A 13140-nucleotide genomic window follows, 5' to 3' on the forward strand; every position below is an offset into this window, starting at 1 on the left:
CAGAGTTCAGGCCCCACAACCGGACCAAAAATAAAATTAAAAAAAAAAAAAAGATGGAAGGCATTTTAAGTTATAGTATGTGGTACTACCAACAGTTTCACTATAAAGAAGCCTAACATGTTTGCTGAACCTGAACTTTACCTTCTCCACCTTGTCAGATGCCTGAGTATCTCCCTTCCCCATTCACCATGTGGGGGAGCGATCCCACCATTTCCCCAAGTTGAGTTAATCCTTGCTCACTTCGTGTCATGAAGCCCACTGTGGGCTCAAGTAGGCAGTAGTTATGTGTATATAATGTGTTTTATAACATGTCCTGCAAGGATAAGAGGGACTACTGTATGTATATTCAAAGTGATTTCTTACAGACATTCTCATTTCCATTTATCATGATGTGAGTAGCAATAAGTTAATAATAATATTTGTCCAATTTCTTCATCTGCAGAAAAGGCATAACAGTACACTGTTATAGTTTGGAAATGGAGCATCTTCCCCCAAAGGCAGTGGTGGGTGCTATTGAAAGGGGATTGGCTCTCAAGGGAACTAACTGCATCAATAGATGAGCCCATTGATGAGTTCAAAGCTGAATGGTCTATAGGTTGGAAGCACCTTATTGGAGAAAGGTGCTGTGCTGTGACTTTGTGCATCATCCTGGCTACGATAATGGAGCTGTGCTCCATTGCATTCTCCCTGCCACAGTGTTCTGCCTCAACACAGGCCCAGAAACAATGTGGTAAAGCAACCATGGACTGAAACTTCTGAATCTGTAAGTCAAAAACAAAACAAAACAAAACCCCCAAAAGCCAAAAAAAAAAAACAAACCAATAAAAATCCTTCCTTTTGTCAAGTTATTTTTCTCAGGTATTTTGTTACAGTGATTTTTTTTAAAAAAAATTGGCACATAAAACTGGTACCTTGGAAGTAGAACTGTGGCTCAAGTGAGAGTACTAGCCTTGAGCACAAAAGTTCCTGACAGCACCCTGGCCCTGAGTTCAAGCCCCAGGACCATGATAAAAATAAAAACAAAAAAATCAGGTACCAAGGAATAGGGTCATTGCTGTGACTTTACTTGACCATGTGGTTTATAAATCTCTTTGGAACTGGTTTGTGAAAGGAATTTTTACAAGTTCAAAGAAGCTAATTTTAAAAAAAACTTGGAATGCTAAATAGATGATTCAGGTATGAACTCAGAACATCAGAATGCTGATAGAAATGCAGACAGTAAAGACTGTGTTCAGTGTTTCATGAAGATATGGGGACTCCCCAAGGAACTGGACTAAAGGCCATTTGTGTAGCCTGGCATAGAACTCATCTTTGTTTTGTCAATGTCCTAAGACTTTGTGTGAAGCTGAGTTTAGAAGCAACAAATTTATTAATCTGGTAGAGGCAGTGTAGCATTCAAACTGTGGCAATGGGTACTGCTGGCTACTTTTAGCCATTTTTGCAGTGAACATCAGGAGCAAAACAGCAGAGCAAAAAAGTTAGGAAAACTTTCAGTTTGGCTAGAAAAGAAGCACTTTTAAAGTTATGTCCAGGAAAGGTATGGTTGTTGAAGAATTCATTGCCATTAGAAAGAAGGCAAGTTCCTTGTACAGGGTCATTAAGCAAGATACTTGGAAGGGTATGACAGAAATCAGCGAGATACCCACAGGGGTACGGATGTAACGTTGACATTGCAGGGGCAAGTATGTAAAGTTGTAAGCTCATTGAAAGGATTTTGCTTTGAGAAAGAGCTTGCATAAGGTAACCTAGGAAACTATTGCCCAATGTTGTTCAGCCATCTAGGCAGCTAGAGGCAGCTGCAGCCATGGTCTAAGCGGTCTGTTATTCAAGCTGACAGCAGGCCTGTGCATTATCCTCCTGGTGCTGGTGGTTCAGGTATGCAGAATACTAAGAGTGATGGAGCTTTCCCCCAGATTTCAAAGGAAGGCATGGGGTGGGGTTGGGGGAGCAGGCAGTATGCTGCAGAACTGGAATCCTTGCAAGGCAGTTCCTGAGAGGATGGTATATGAAGCTATGAAGTGTCAAGATAAAGTTGTAATGGAGACCTCAGGAGGGTAGAGATGACAAAAGTCTGGAATAACTGTTGAAGAATGCTGTAGTCATTGAGCAGAACCATGCCACGGGCCAGTTGCCCTGTGAGCTGCAATTGGAAAAGCTGTAGAGTCTATACAGTTTTGTTTTATGGAGCTCAATCATGCTAACATCTGTCCTTGATGCTAGAAAAAGAGTTGTAGTTTGCCTTGTTGCATTTCAGTCATGCTTTGGTCCAATAGTTTCTCTCTAGGCCTTATTTCTCCCTTTTGGAATGGAAATCTCTGTGACGCAGCATGTTGGAAGGAGCATTCTTTTTGTTTTGAATTTCACTGAGGCTCATGGCCCTGAGTTTGTTTTGAATTTCAGAGAAGACTTTGAACTTGGATTTTGGCAATATTGAAAACTGAGACTATTGGGACTCCTGGAGATGGACTAAATGATGGACTACATTGAATGGATATGAGTTTTCAGGCCAGGAAAATATGTTACATTTTAGACATAAAGTATCTGTCTGAAAGCTTAAGTGTTGAAAGGCTTAAGTGTTGAAGGCTTGCTAGTAGTGTTTTTTTTCTCTCTCTCTCTCTCTTTTTCAGTACTGGGGGTTGAATTCAGAGCATTTTGTCCTTGTTAGGCAGTGATTTACTTTGCCTCCAGTCCTGTTATTTTGTGTTATTTTTCTCAGGTATTTTGTTACAGTGTTTTTTTTTTTTTTTAAGAACTGGCACATAAAACTGGTACCTTGGAAGTAGAACTATGGCTCAAGTGAGAGTACTAGCCTTGAGCTCAAAAGCTCCTGATAGCAACCTGGCCCTGAGTTCAAGCCCCAAGACCAGGTACCAGTCCTGGGGCTTGAATTCAGGGGGACTGAGCATTCACTGTACCTAAGCTTTTTTGCTCAAGGGTAGCATCTACTACTTGAAACACACAGCCAATTTAGGCTTTTTGGTGGTGCATTAGAGATAAAAGTGTCACAGGTGTTCCTGCCTGGGCTGGCTTTGAACTGCAATCCTCACAACTTAGCTTCTAAAGTAGCTATGATTACAGGCAGGAGCCACTGGAGCCCAGTTCAGTGAAGGTCCAGATATGTTTTCAGGTTGTCATTTAGGTCTTGCTTCCTGCCTTGGTGCACACTCCCATTTTAGGCTTCCTGTTGTTTGTGGATAGTAGACACATACCACCACGTCCAGCTCCCCTCCACTCGGATGGGGTTTCACTGACTTTTTTGCCCTGGCTAGCCTGGAGCTTCTCAGTTTCACATAGTTTTGGATGATAGCTATTCCCAGCTATTGCATGAAAAGGAGTCTCAAGAATTTTTCTGCCTATGCTGGCTTTCAAGCACGATTCTTCCATTCTTAGCCCCCCAAGTAGGGAGAATTACAGGCTTGATACCCTTGTACCAGCTTGTGTGACACAAGTACCTCACTCAATGACAGTATTAAATGAGCAAGTTGTAGTGCTTAGCACAGGCATGGGCCCCCAACAAATACGAGCTGCTTTTATTTTGTTGTGTTAACATTACATTCACACATTCCTTTATGATTATGTCACCTTGACTTAATACCTGTTATATGTCACAAAATACCATATGTAGGCTTTAGTGAATTCACACCATAACTTTATAAAATAAAATTCACATTCTCTATCCTGGTAGTTAAAGCTTCATATAGTAGTTGCCAAATGTTGAGTCTTTACCCTCGTTTGAAATGGAGATAATGTTATACTTTTGGGTCCAACTGGATCACATGCTTTTCCTTGAGGGTAAAATAGGTCTCTTAACAGGTGTGCATCGAGATGTATTAATCAACTAAAACTATGAAGCATCATAGGTGTCTCAGATAAGATGGTAAAAAGTTCTGGAGGAGGTAGGGGCTGGGAAGGTGGCTCAGTGGTAGAGCACTTGCCTTGCAAGCCGGAGGCCCTGGGTTCGATTCCTCAGCACCATATAAGCAAAAAGAAAAAAGCCAGAAGTGGTGCTGTGGCTCAAGTGTTAGAGCGCTAGCCTTGAGCTGAAGATCTGAGGGACAGCGCCCAGGCCCAGAGTTCAGGCCCCACAACCGGACCCCCCCCCCCAAAAAAAGTTCTGGAGGTATGGGCTGGGAAGGTGGCTTAGTGATAGAGCGCTTGCCTTGCATGCATGAGGCCCTGGGTTCGATTCCTCAGCACCACATAAGCAAAAAAGAAAAAAGCCAGAAGTGGTACTGTGGTTCAAGTGGTAGAGCGCTAGCCTTTAGCTGAAGATCTGAGGGACAGCACCCAGGCCCAGAGTTCAGGCCCCACGACCAGACCCCCCCCCCCAAAAAAAAAAACAAAAACAAAAACAAAAAGTTCTGGAGGTAAAGAGAGGAGGAGGTCGTTGCACCAAGACAGGAAGTAATGAAGTATGAACATGCCTAAAAAAGAAAAAATGGAAGGGATGACTATATTTGAGGCAACTGCCTCAAAGCTATGGAGATGTGTAGTAAGATGTATTTGTGAAATAATTTTAGTGATCATAAAGAGCTGAAAGCTCTTGGTTGAACTGTTGCTTAATACTCCTGGCTCCTTATGAGCAAACAAGGAAATAGAGACAAGTAATAGCTCCAGGACAGTAGATGCTTCAGAAGGTTAGTGAGCACTGGCATCTGCCAAGGAGGCTACCCAGTAGTACATCACTGTCACCTGGGAAGTAAACACAGAAAGCATCATTCTGCACAGAATGCTTTCCTGTGTGGCTTCTAAAATTAGAAGGAATTATGCTGCGGGTAATTTGTGGCTGGTGGAACTGAGTGGAGAGCTTGTAACCTTCAAAAAAAAAGTTATATGGCTCAGTGCCTAGTAGAAGCAAAGTCTTGGGATAAGATAAGGGCCAGTGAGTCCTTGGAGCCCTCTCCTCATTTGCATCATCAAACCCGGGTACTTTAAAACAAAGCCAACATCACAAGGAGAGTAAACTAAAACACACCTATTATGGCAGTCCAACAAGCATTTATCATGTACATGATTAATTTTAACCTCTTATTAACCTAAAACATAATATTGTCCCAGGTTCAGAAAAATCTTGCTTAAGGAACGATAGCTACTGTATTAAGTTCCAACTTCTAATCTGAAGAAGGTGAATGTTACAAAGCTGGGATAAAGCTTAACTACAGAATAAATATGGAACTTTGTGGCACTTAGCAGGTGTAAGTTAGAGTAAAATAATCATAAAGGGATATATGAATGTACTATTCACAACTAAAACAAAATATAAGCAATTAAGATTTGTTAGGTGCCAACCTCTCTGCTAAACATTACAAATTACTCATTTAATACCGACAACAGCACTTTGTGTGTGAGTGTGTATGTGTGTGCTGGTACTGGGGCTGGAACTCAACACCTCACACTCTAACCTTTCTTGCACAAGGCTGTGCTCTACCACTTGAGCCACTCCTCCACCTTTTTGCCAGCTAGGTAGAGATAAGAGTTTCATGGACTTTTCTACTCAGACTGAGTTTGAACTGTTATCCTCCGATCTCAGCATCCTGAATAGGATTATAGGCCTGAGCCACTGGCACATGGCTTGCAACACCTCTTTGAGCCAGGGATAATGATTCCTTTGTACAGCTGAGGAATTGACTGAACAAGTATTACCTCCACTATCACGATGAATGAAAATAGGAATAGGCTACATACAGGGCAATCAATTAGTAGTAGTTTATTTTAATTGGGAAATGAGACTAAGAGAAGAAGAAAGGAATACTACCAGTCCCTTTTCTGAAGCCAATGACACCATTCTACAAATAGGAAGAGTTATTTTTTAAAAAAGTCTTATTTTGGCTGACAGTTCTGGAGATGCAAGGTTACATAGGGTGATGGCTTTCTAACTGGCAGAATTCCAAAGTAGTGCAGGGTCTCCCATGGCAAGAGCAAGGCAGTGGGTGTGAATGTCTGTCCTCTGGCCTCTCACTTCCTTACAGCCTTCAGGAAGCAGTCCATCACAAGCTCCACTGTGATGAACAAACCTATCCTAATCAGCAAAGGCTACCCCTCGTAATACCTCAAAATGGGGATTCAATTTCAGGCAATGAAAAAATTTGGGGGACATTCAAGTCATATATAAACCATAGCAAGAATATATCCTCGGTGAAGACAAATAATAGTTTTGTTTCTGTGAAGTGAGCAACTTTCATTTCTTGGGTGAGCTGTCACTCCTGTGAGCATCATTCTCTCACCAGTAGTGTCTTGGGCCCTGAAACTGCCTTCCAGCTCACCCCGAAGTTAGACAAAAATCTGCCCCACCTAAACACCATGGGATTACCCCACACGAGAGTGGCCAAGGATTAACTCAATTCAGGATGTGAGAGAATTGTGGGACACTCCCCCCAAATGGTGAATTGGGAAAGGGAAGTGCTCAGGAATCTGACAGAGTATGCATTAGAGACCAGAGTAGAGGTGAGGCAGGGCAAAGCGAGGTACGTCAAGGCAAGAAGGCTTTTGTTGTTATTCTAACTTCCAAATATTCCTGAAAAGCTTTTACATAGAACCATTTTTCATGCTATTTTATTCTTATTTTACCTATTATACTACTTCCCCTTATTTCTCTAAGCACATTAATATTTTTCTCTCTGTGTTGTCCTTTTCCCATAGTTTGTTTTGTGCTATCATATCTGGTGATATTTAGATATATGAGATAGTCATTGGAAGCTGTGTATTATCTATAAATACATGGAGACTTGGTAGGTTTCACTATTAGGACAAGTGGCCATTTGTTGTAGAAGCTACATAACACTATATGTGACTGCATTTTCTCCCTCTAGTAACACTCTTTAGAGAATAAGGTTTCAGTCTTTTATCTGGCATCAATATATAACTTGCCGTCACTCTTCTGGGAACAAATAAGAAAAGAGGAAAGGAGACTGACTAGTGTTTCACATAATTTCTCCTGTGCTCCTCTTTGTCTCCTCTTTACGAATAAGCTTGGCCCTGGTGGTTCATGCCTAGAATCCTAGCTACTCAGAAAGCTGAGATCTGAGAATCATGGTTCAAAGCCAGCCTAAGCAGGAGAGTCCATGAGATGCTTATTTCCAATTAACCACCTAAACAAAAGCGGAAGTAAAGCTGTGGCTCAAGAGGTAGAGTGCTAGTCTTGAGCAAAAAAGCTCAGTGTCAGCCCCCAGGCCCTGAGTTCAAGCCTTAGGACTGACACACACACACATGTACACACAGCTCACTGTCTATAATTAGGTTCTTTATCCCTGCTTCAGCTTGTGATATCAGCACCTGCTCTCCTTAAATTAATCTGGTTTTTTTTTTTAATACCTAGTTCACTTTAATACAGCTGTATACACATATCAGCTTCTTTTTTTTGGGGGGGGGGTGTTTTTTTTTTTTTGATACTGGTCCTACGGCTTGAATTCAGGGCCTGTGTGTTGCAAACAAGGCTGGATCATTTCTTTATTTAATGAGATAGGGTTTTATTATCTAGCCTAGGTTGACTTTGAACTCATGATCCTTTTACCTAAGCCTCTCCAGTACTTGGTTACATGTTCATCTAGGCCTTTTAATGTAAATGCTTTATTATTTACATTCTAAATAGGCAATAATTTCCTATAAATTCAAAAGGTGAATACTGTAAAGTTTCCATTTCTGATATTTGTATTTTAGCTACTTATAAGTTCCCTTCTTGGGAATTAGTGTCCATATGTTTTTCCCCAAAGATATTTTGTGAATGTATAAGTACCATACCATACCATATCTATCTATCTATCTATCTATCTATCTATCTATCTATCTATCTACCTATCTATCTATCTATCTATGTTCACTATTTCAAATACTGACTTTTCTTTCTCTACTCAAACAAGGTATCTTTCTAAGCACTCCCAAAAACAGGACAAGGAAGAATTGATTGATTGATAATAATGAGAGTTTTCCTATTTCAGTGTTGCCTAGAAATTGGTAGTAGTTTTCATTCTGATCTGTTGCTCTGGTGAGCAGACTTATAAGGAAGGGGACACCAACACAAACCGTCCATAGAATGAAGATCTTTTTTTTGTTGTTGTTGTTTGTGGGGCTTAAACTCAGGGCCTGAGCTTTTTTGCTTAAGGCTAGTGCTCTGCCTCTTTGAATCACAACATCACTTTTGGTTTTCTCATGTTAATGGGAGATAAGAGTCTCACCTGTATTTTCCTACCTGTGCTGGCATTAGGGCTAGCTTTGGACAGTGATCCTCAGATCTTAGCCTCCTGAGTAGCTAGGATTACTGGTGTGAGCCACCAACGCCTGGCAGAATGAAGAACTTTTGCCTTGGATCTTTTCTCATTTTCTCTAGGACTCTAGCTTCCCTGATACTAGGCATTTCATGGGCATCTTATTCAAATATCTATATAGAGAGGTGAAATTACTCCCAGGTTTCTTAAAAATTCTCAAAGTCACACAGAAGCATACATGCAAAATTAAGATCACAAAGCCGGATGTACTGGTGTATGCTTGCAATCTTAGCAGTAAGGCTCAGGGAGGAGGATCATGAGTTTGAGGCTGGCCTGAGCTACATACATAGTAAGACTCTGTGTCAAAACAACCCTCAAAAAAAGCAAAGAAAGAGGGCTAGGATATAGCTCAGTGACACAATGCTTGCTAGCAAGTACAATGTCCTGAATTCAATCCCCAGTACCAAAAAAAAGAAAGAAAAAGGAAGATAGAAAGAAAGGAAGACAGAAAGGAAGACAGAAAGAAAGACAGAAAGAAAGACAGAAAGAAAGACAGAAAGAAAGAAAGAAAGAAAGAAAGAAAGAAAGAAAGAAAGGAAGAAAGAAAGAAAGAAAGAAAGAAAGGAAGGAAGGAAGGAAGGAAGGAAGGAAGCAAGGAAGCAAGGAAGCAAGGAAGGAAGAAAAAGATGATGGACATTTAAGAACTGGCTACTGACAGAAGTCTTATTTGTAATACATTTTCCATACATTGGAAAGAAGGAAAAGCTTTGAAGGAAGGAAACAATATTTGTCCAGAATCTTCTTGTGACTCTTTTTCTGGGAAGACAGCACACACACTCTGGCCAGAATTAGACATGAGATCAAAACAGGGTCATATAGAGAACCCCCTGTTTCTTTAACCACAGGGAATGGTCTAAGAAATGGGGAGTGAGCCAGTATAAATCAAGGAATCTTTGGGATATTTTTCATAGTGAAACTGGAAGAACCAGCTTTTCCTGCTGATTATAGAGTGGTCAGGATATGAGCCTAGAGCTGCCCAAAATACCATACCCCAACTGACTATGGTACTTTTGACCTTCAAAATAGAAATACAGGTTGGAGATTCTTGTTCTTGCTTATAAGCCTGACTCCACTGATTCTTGTTAGGTCAGTTGCATCAACGAATTTTCTTTTGCATAAGCCAGTTGAAAAATGTTACTAATGGGGCTGGGAAGGTGACTCAGTGGTAGAGTGCTTGCCTTGCATGCATGAGGCCCTGGGTTCGATTCCTCAGCACCACATAAGCAGAAAAAGCCAGAAGTGGTGCTGTGGCTCGAGCACTAGCCTTGAGCTGAAGAGCTGAGGGACAGTGCCCAGGTCCAGAGTTCAGGCCCCATGACTGAAAAAGAGAGAAAAGAAAGAAAGAAAAATGTTCCCATCACCAGCAACAAAATATATTCTATCTACTTAGTTCCACTTCCATATCTCTAAGTGCTGACGAAGTATCTTTGAACTCTAGACAAAGATTCATGGAACATCTTTCCTCTCTCTCACACTCCACCTTCCTCATTGCCTATAATCTCTCATCCTGATCATAAACATCTTTGCACTGTCCATGTCAGAGATCTATAGCTATCTTTTTCCTTCCTGTCCAATTCCCATCTCTCAAGTCTAACAGGTCTCTAGATATCTACTTTTGACATTGCCTTCTGCTTCTGTCTTTCCCTTACTGTATTGGAAAACCAAGTCTCAGAACTTTACCCTATCTACTACCTTGGTTAAATTAAGTTTCTGTTCCCTTCTGAAGAGATTCTGGTCCCAGATGATTGGTTCAGAGCAGCAACCACCTAAGCTGGTCCCTAACATAGGAAAGAACACAACTCTCCCTCCCATTTACACCAACCAGGTGCTCCTCTGTGAGGAGGTCTATGTTTCCCACACAAAATGTTACTTAGTTGCTAAGACAGAAGCTGAGGTTACAAGGAAGGGTGATGACAAGGAGACTAGAAAGTCTCAAGTATACAGAAAATAAGTGAGCACAGGTCTGAGGAGTACAGGTACATCAAATGATGGGCCAGGAGTTGGCAGGGGTACTAGGAACAGAAAAAAGAAATCTCTATGACAGGAGAAACTCTTGTTTCTCAGTCCTGGAACTTGAGCTGAACATCAAAGTAGTGAGATGACACCTCATGCTGTTCTCCCAGAACATTAATAGTCCTTCATCTAGCTTGTTCCTGATGTGCTCATTCCATGCCCTCTAGTCACTCATAACCCGCTCGGCACCCTGGCACAGCAACTGTGTTCCAGTTATCTTTGTTTTACTCAGTAGTAGCACTCACAGTGCTCCAGAGTAAGATGCTGGCACTTCTCATCGGCCAGAGAAGAGCTGTAAAATGCCTCCCCAAAATACTATTATTTTTATGGTTTTAAAGTAGTTGTACAGAGGGGTTACCAAAGTGTCAGTTTGTAAGTATAAAGCATACTGCTGAGTGCCTGTTTTTAACTAGATAATCTATGGCTTTGCTCCCTGCCCAGGAACACACATAGATTTTCTTTTAGGTTTCCAGTTGTTGCTGAAATCACAGCTGTGCACTGTAGCATCTCTTCCATCACAGGGTCTTGAGGACTTGCCTTTCTCAGACTGGTCTGGCACCATGATCCTCTCAATCACAGCCTCCTATGTAGACTGGGATAACAGGCATACACCACTGCACCTAGCTATGGATTGAGAAGAGGTCGTATGAATTTTTCTGCCCTGGCTGGCCTTGAACCACAATTCTCCCATTGCTAGCCTCTCCAGTAGCTAGAATTATGTGTGAGCCACCAGCACCTAACTTATGGTACCAAATTTATAAATTAAAACTTCAATATAGGTTTGTAAATAAAGGAAAATACAAAGTATAGAGAGAATTTGATAGTAGCTATGGTTTGAGGCACTCATTGGAGGTAGTAGAATATAACATATATACATAGTGTATCACTGTATTACCTTTGAAGCGTGGCTCAATGACACACTGCTTCCTTTGTGATGTCTATGTTATCCTCATGACCTCAATTAAAAAACACCATATATTCTGGTCTCAAAAGTTGGCTATTAGTTCCCCACCCCTGAGATGTTCTGCCAAATCTGTTTATCTATATACTATTTCCTTCAACTAGAGCAAATCCTCCCATCTCCCAAATGAATCTCCCTAAATTGTCTCAGCTTTTCAGACTGAGCTCAGGCTTCTTTTGGTAGCCTTCTATAAGCAACTAGGTTAGATACTCTTTATTTACTCCAAACCAACATAACAGTATTATGTACTACGTCTCCAAAACTAGAACATGAGCTTGTTTTGACGGTAGAGATGCTGTTCTGTTTACCTTTGTCTCCTTAGTGCCTGGCATAGTGGCCAGCGTAAAACATTTCATGTGATCCATTTGTTTTGTTAAAGCTTTGTTGCTAGACTCTTTTAATAACTAAAAAAATTAATAGTTTCCATCATCACTCCTTTCAAAAGATCCACTTGCAGTCTGTAGTATCTACAGCCTGTGAAGGGACTGTAAGAAGTCAGAGATTCCATGGATTTTTCATGAAGTTTTTTATGCTCAGAATATTAAAAAAAAATTCCAAACCTCTTCCAACAATGGAAGCCAAGAGTTAAAGGCTATTGTACTATTTTAGGCAAGAGAGGAGAATGGCTGGGACTAAAGAGTATAGGTGCAAAAATAAGTACTAATGAATCCTGGAGGTGCAGGAGACAAGTGAAGATTTGGGTAAGGGAGGGAGGCAAATCAAGAATGACTGCTGGCTTTCTCAAATGACCAAATGAACAGTGTTTTAATTATAATCAGATTTTTCTTTTTTTTTGTCAGTTGTGGGGCTTGAACTCTGGGCCTGGGCGCTGTCCCTCAGTTCTTCAGCTCAAGGCTAGCGCTCTACCACTTGAGTCACAGTGTCACCTTCAGTTTTCTGGTGGTTTATTGGAGATGAGTCTCACGGTCTTTCCTGCCTGGGCTGGCTTTGAACGGTGATCCTCAGATCTCAGCCTTCTGAGTAGCTAGGATTATAGGTGTGAGCCACTGGTGTCTGGCTCATAGTCACATTTCTTAGAGAGGAATATGGAATTATTGACATTTATTTTTGGTGGTGGAATAAGGGAGTACACTTGTGATTTTTATATCATTTCAGTCATTCCATGGAATTTAGTAATTCACGCTATTTGTAATCACTACCTCCATCTGTCTCCAGAACTTTTTCATCATCCCAAATTTAAATTTTACCTACAAAACTCTAGCTCTCCATCTCCCCTCACTCCAGTTTCTTCTGCATTTACTATTCTACTTCTATGGATTTGACTATGATAGGTCCCTCATATAATTCAGAGGTGGGAAATGTCCAGTTGGAGACTTTGGTGTCCCAAAGTCATTTGGCTGGCCCTGCCAAGGCAACTGAAGACAAGACTCAAAATATGGCACTTCAAGGAGCCTTTTTTCAAAGTGAAATTTGATAAATTTGCCAATGATGTCATAACTAGCCAAATGGTCCTTGACAGAAAAAAGGTTCCCACCCCTGAATGCTAACGGGAGTTATATAGTATTTGTGCTTTTGTGACTGGCTTACTGAACTTAGCATAATGCTTTCGAGATGCATCCATGATGTAGCATGCGTAGGAATTTCTTTTTAAGATGGAAAACTATTCCGTTGTGACAAATATGTCATTTTGTTTGTCTGTTCACTCCTTAGTGGATACATACTTGAACCTGTCCCCAGCCTTTGTGCTTTAGCTGTTCTTCCAGATAGGGTCTTACACTTTTTCTCTGGGGTTGGCCTTGGGCTGTGATCCTCTCACCAACGCATGCTGAATAGCTGGGATTACAGATTTGCACTACCATGGTCATCTTGTTTGTTGAGATGGGTCTTAAGTTTTTAGCTCCAGAGCTATACCTCCAGAGCTAGGATTACAGATGTGTTAACCTG

Source organism: Dipodomys spectabilis, unplaced genomic scaffold (assembly GCF_019054845.1).
Source record: "Dipodomys spectabilis isolate Male_0828 unplaced genomic scaffold, ASM1905484v1 ptg000015l, whole genome shotgun sequence".
Taxonomy (NCBI): domain Eukaryota; kingdom Metazoa; phylum Chordata; class Mammalia; order Rodentia; family Heteromyidae; genus Dipodomys; species Dipodomys spectabilis.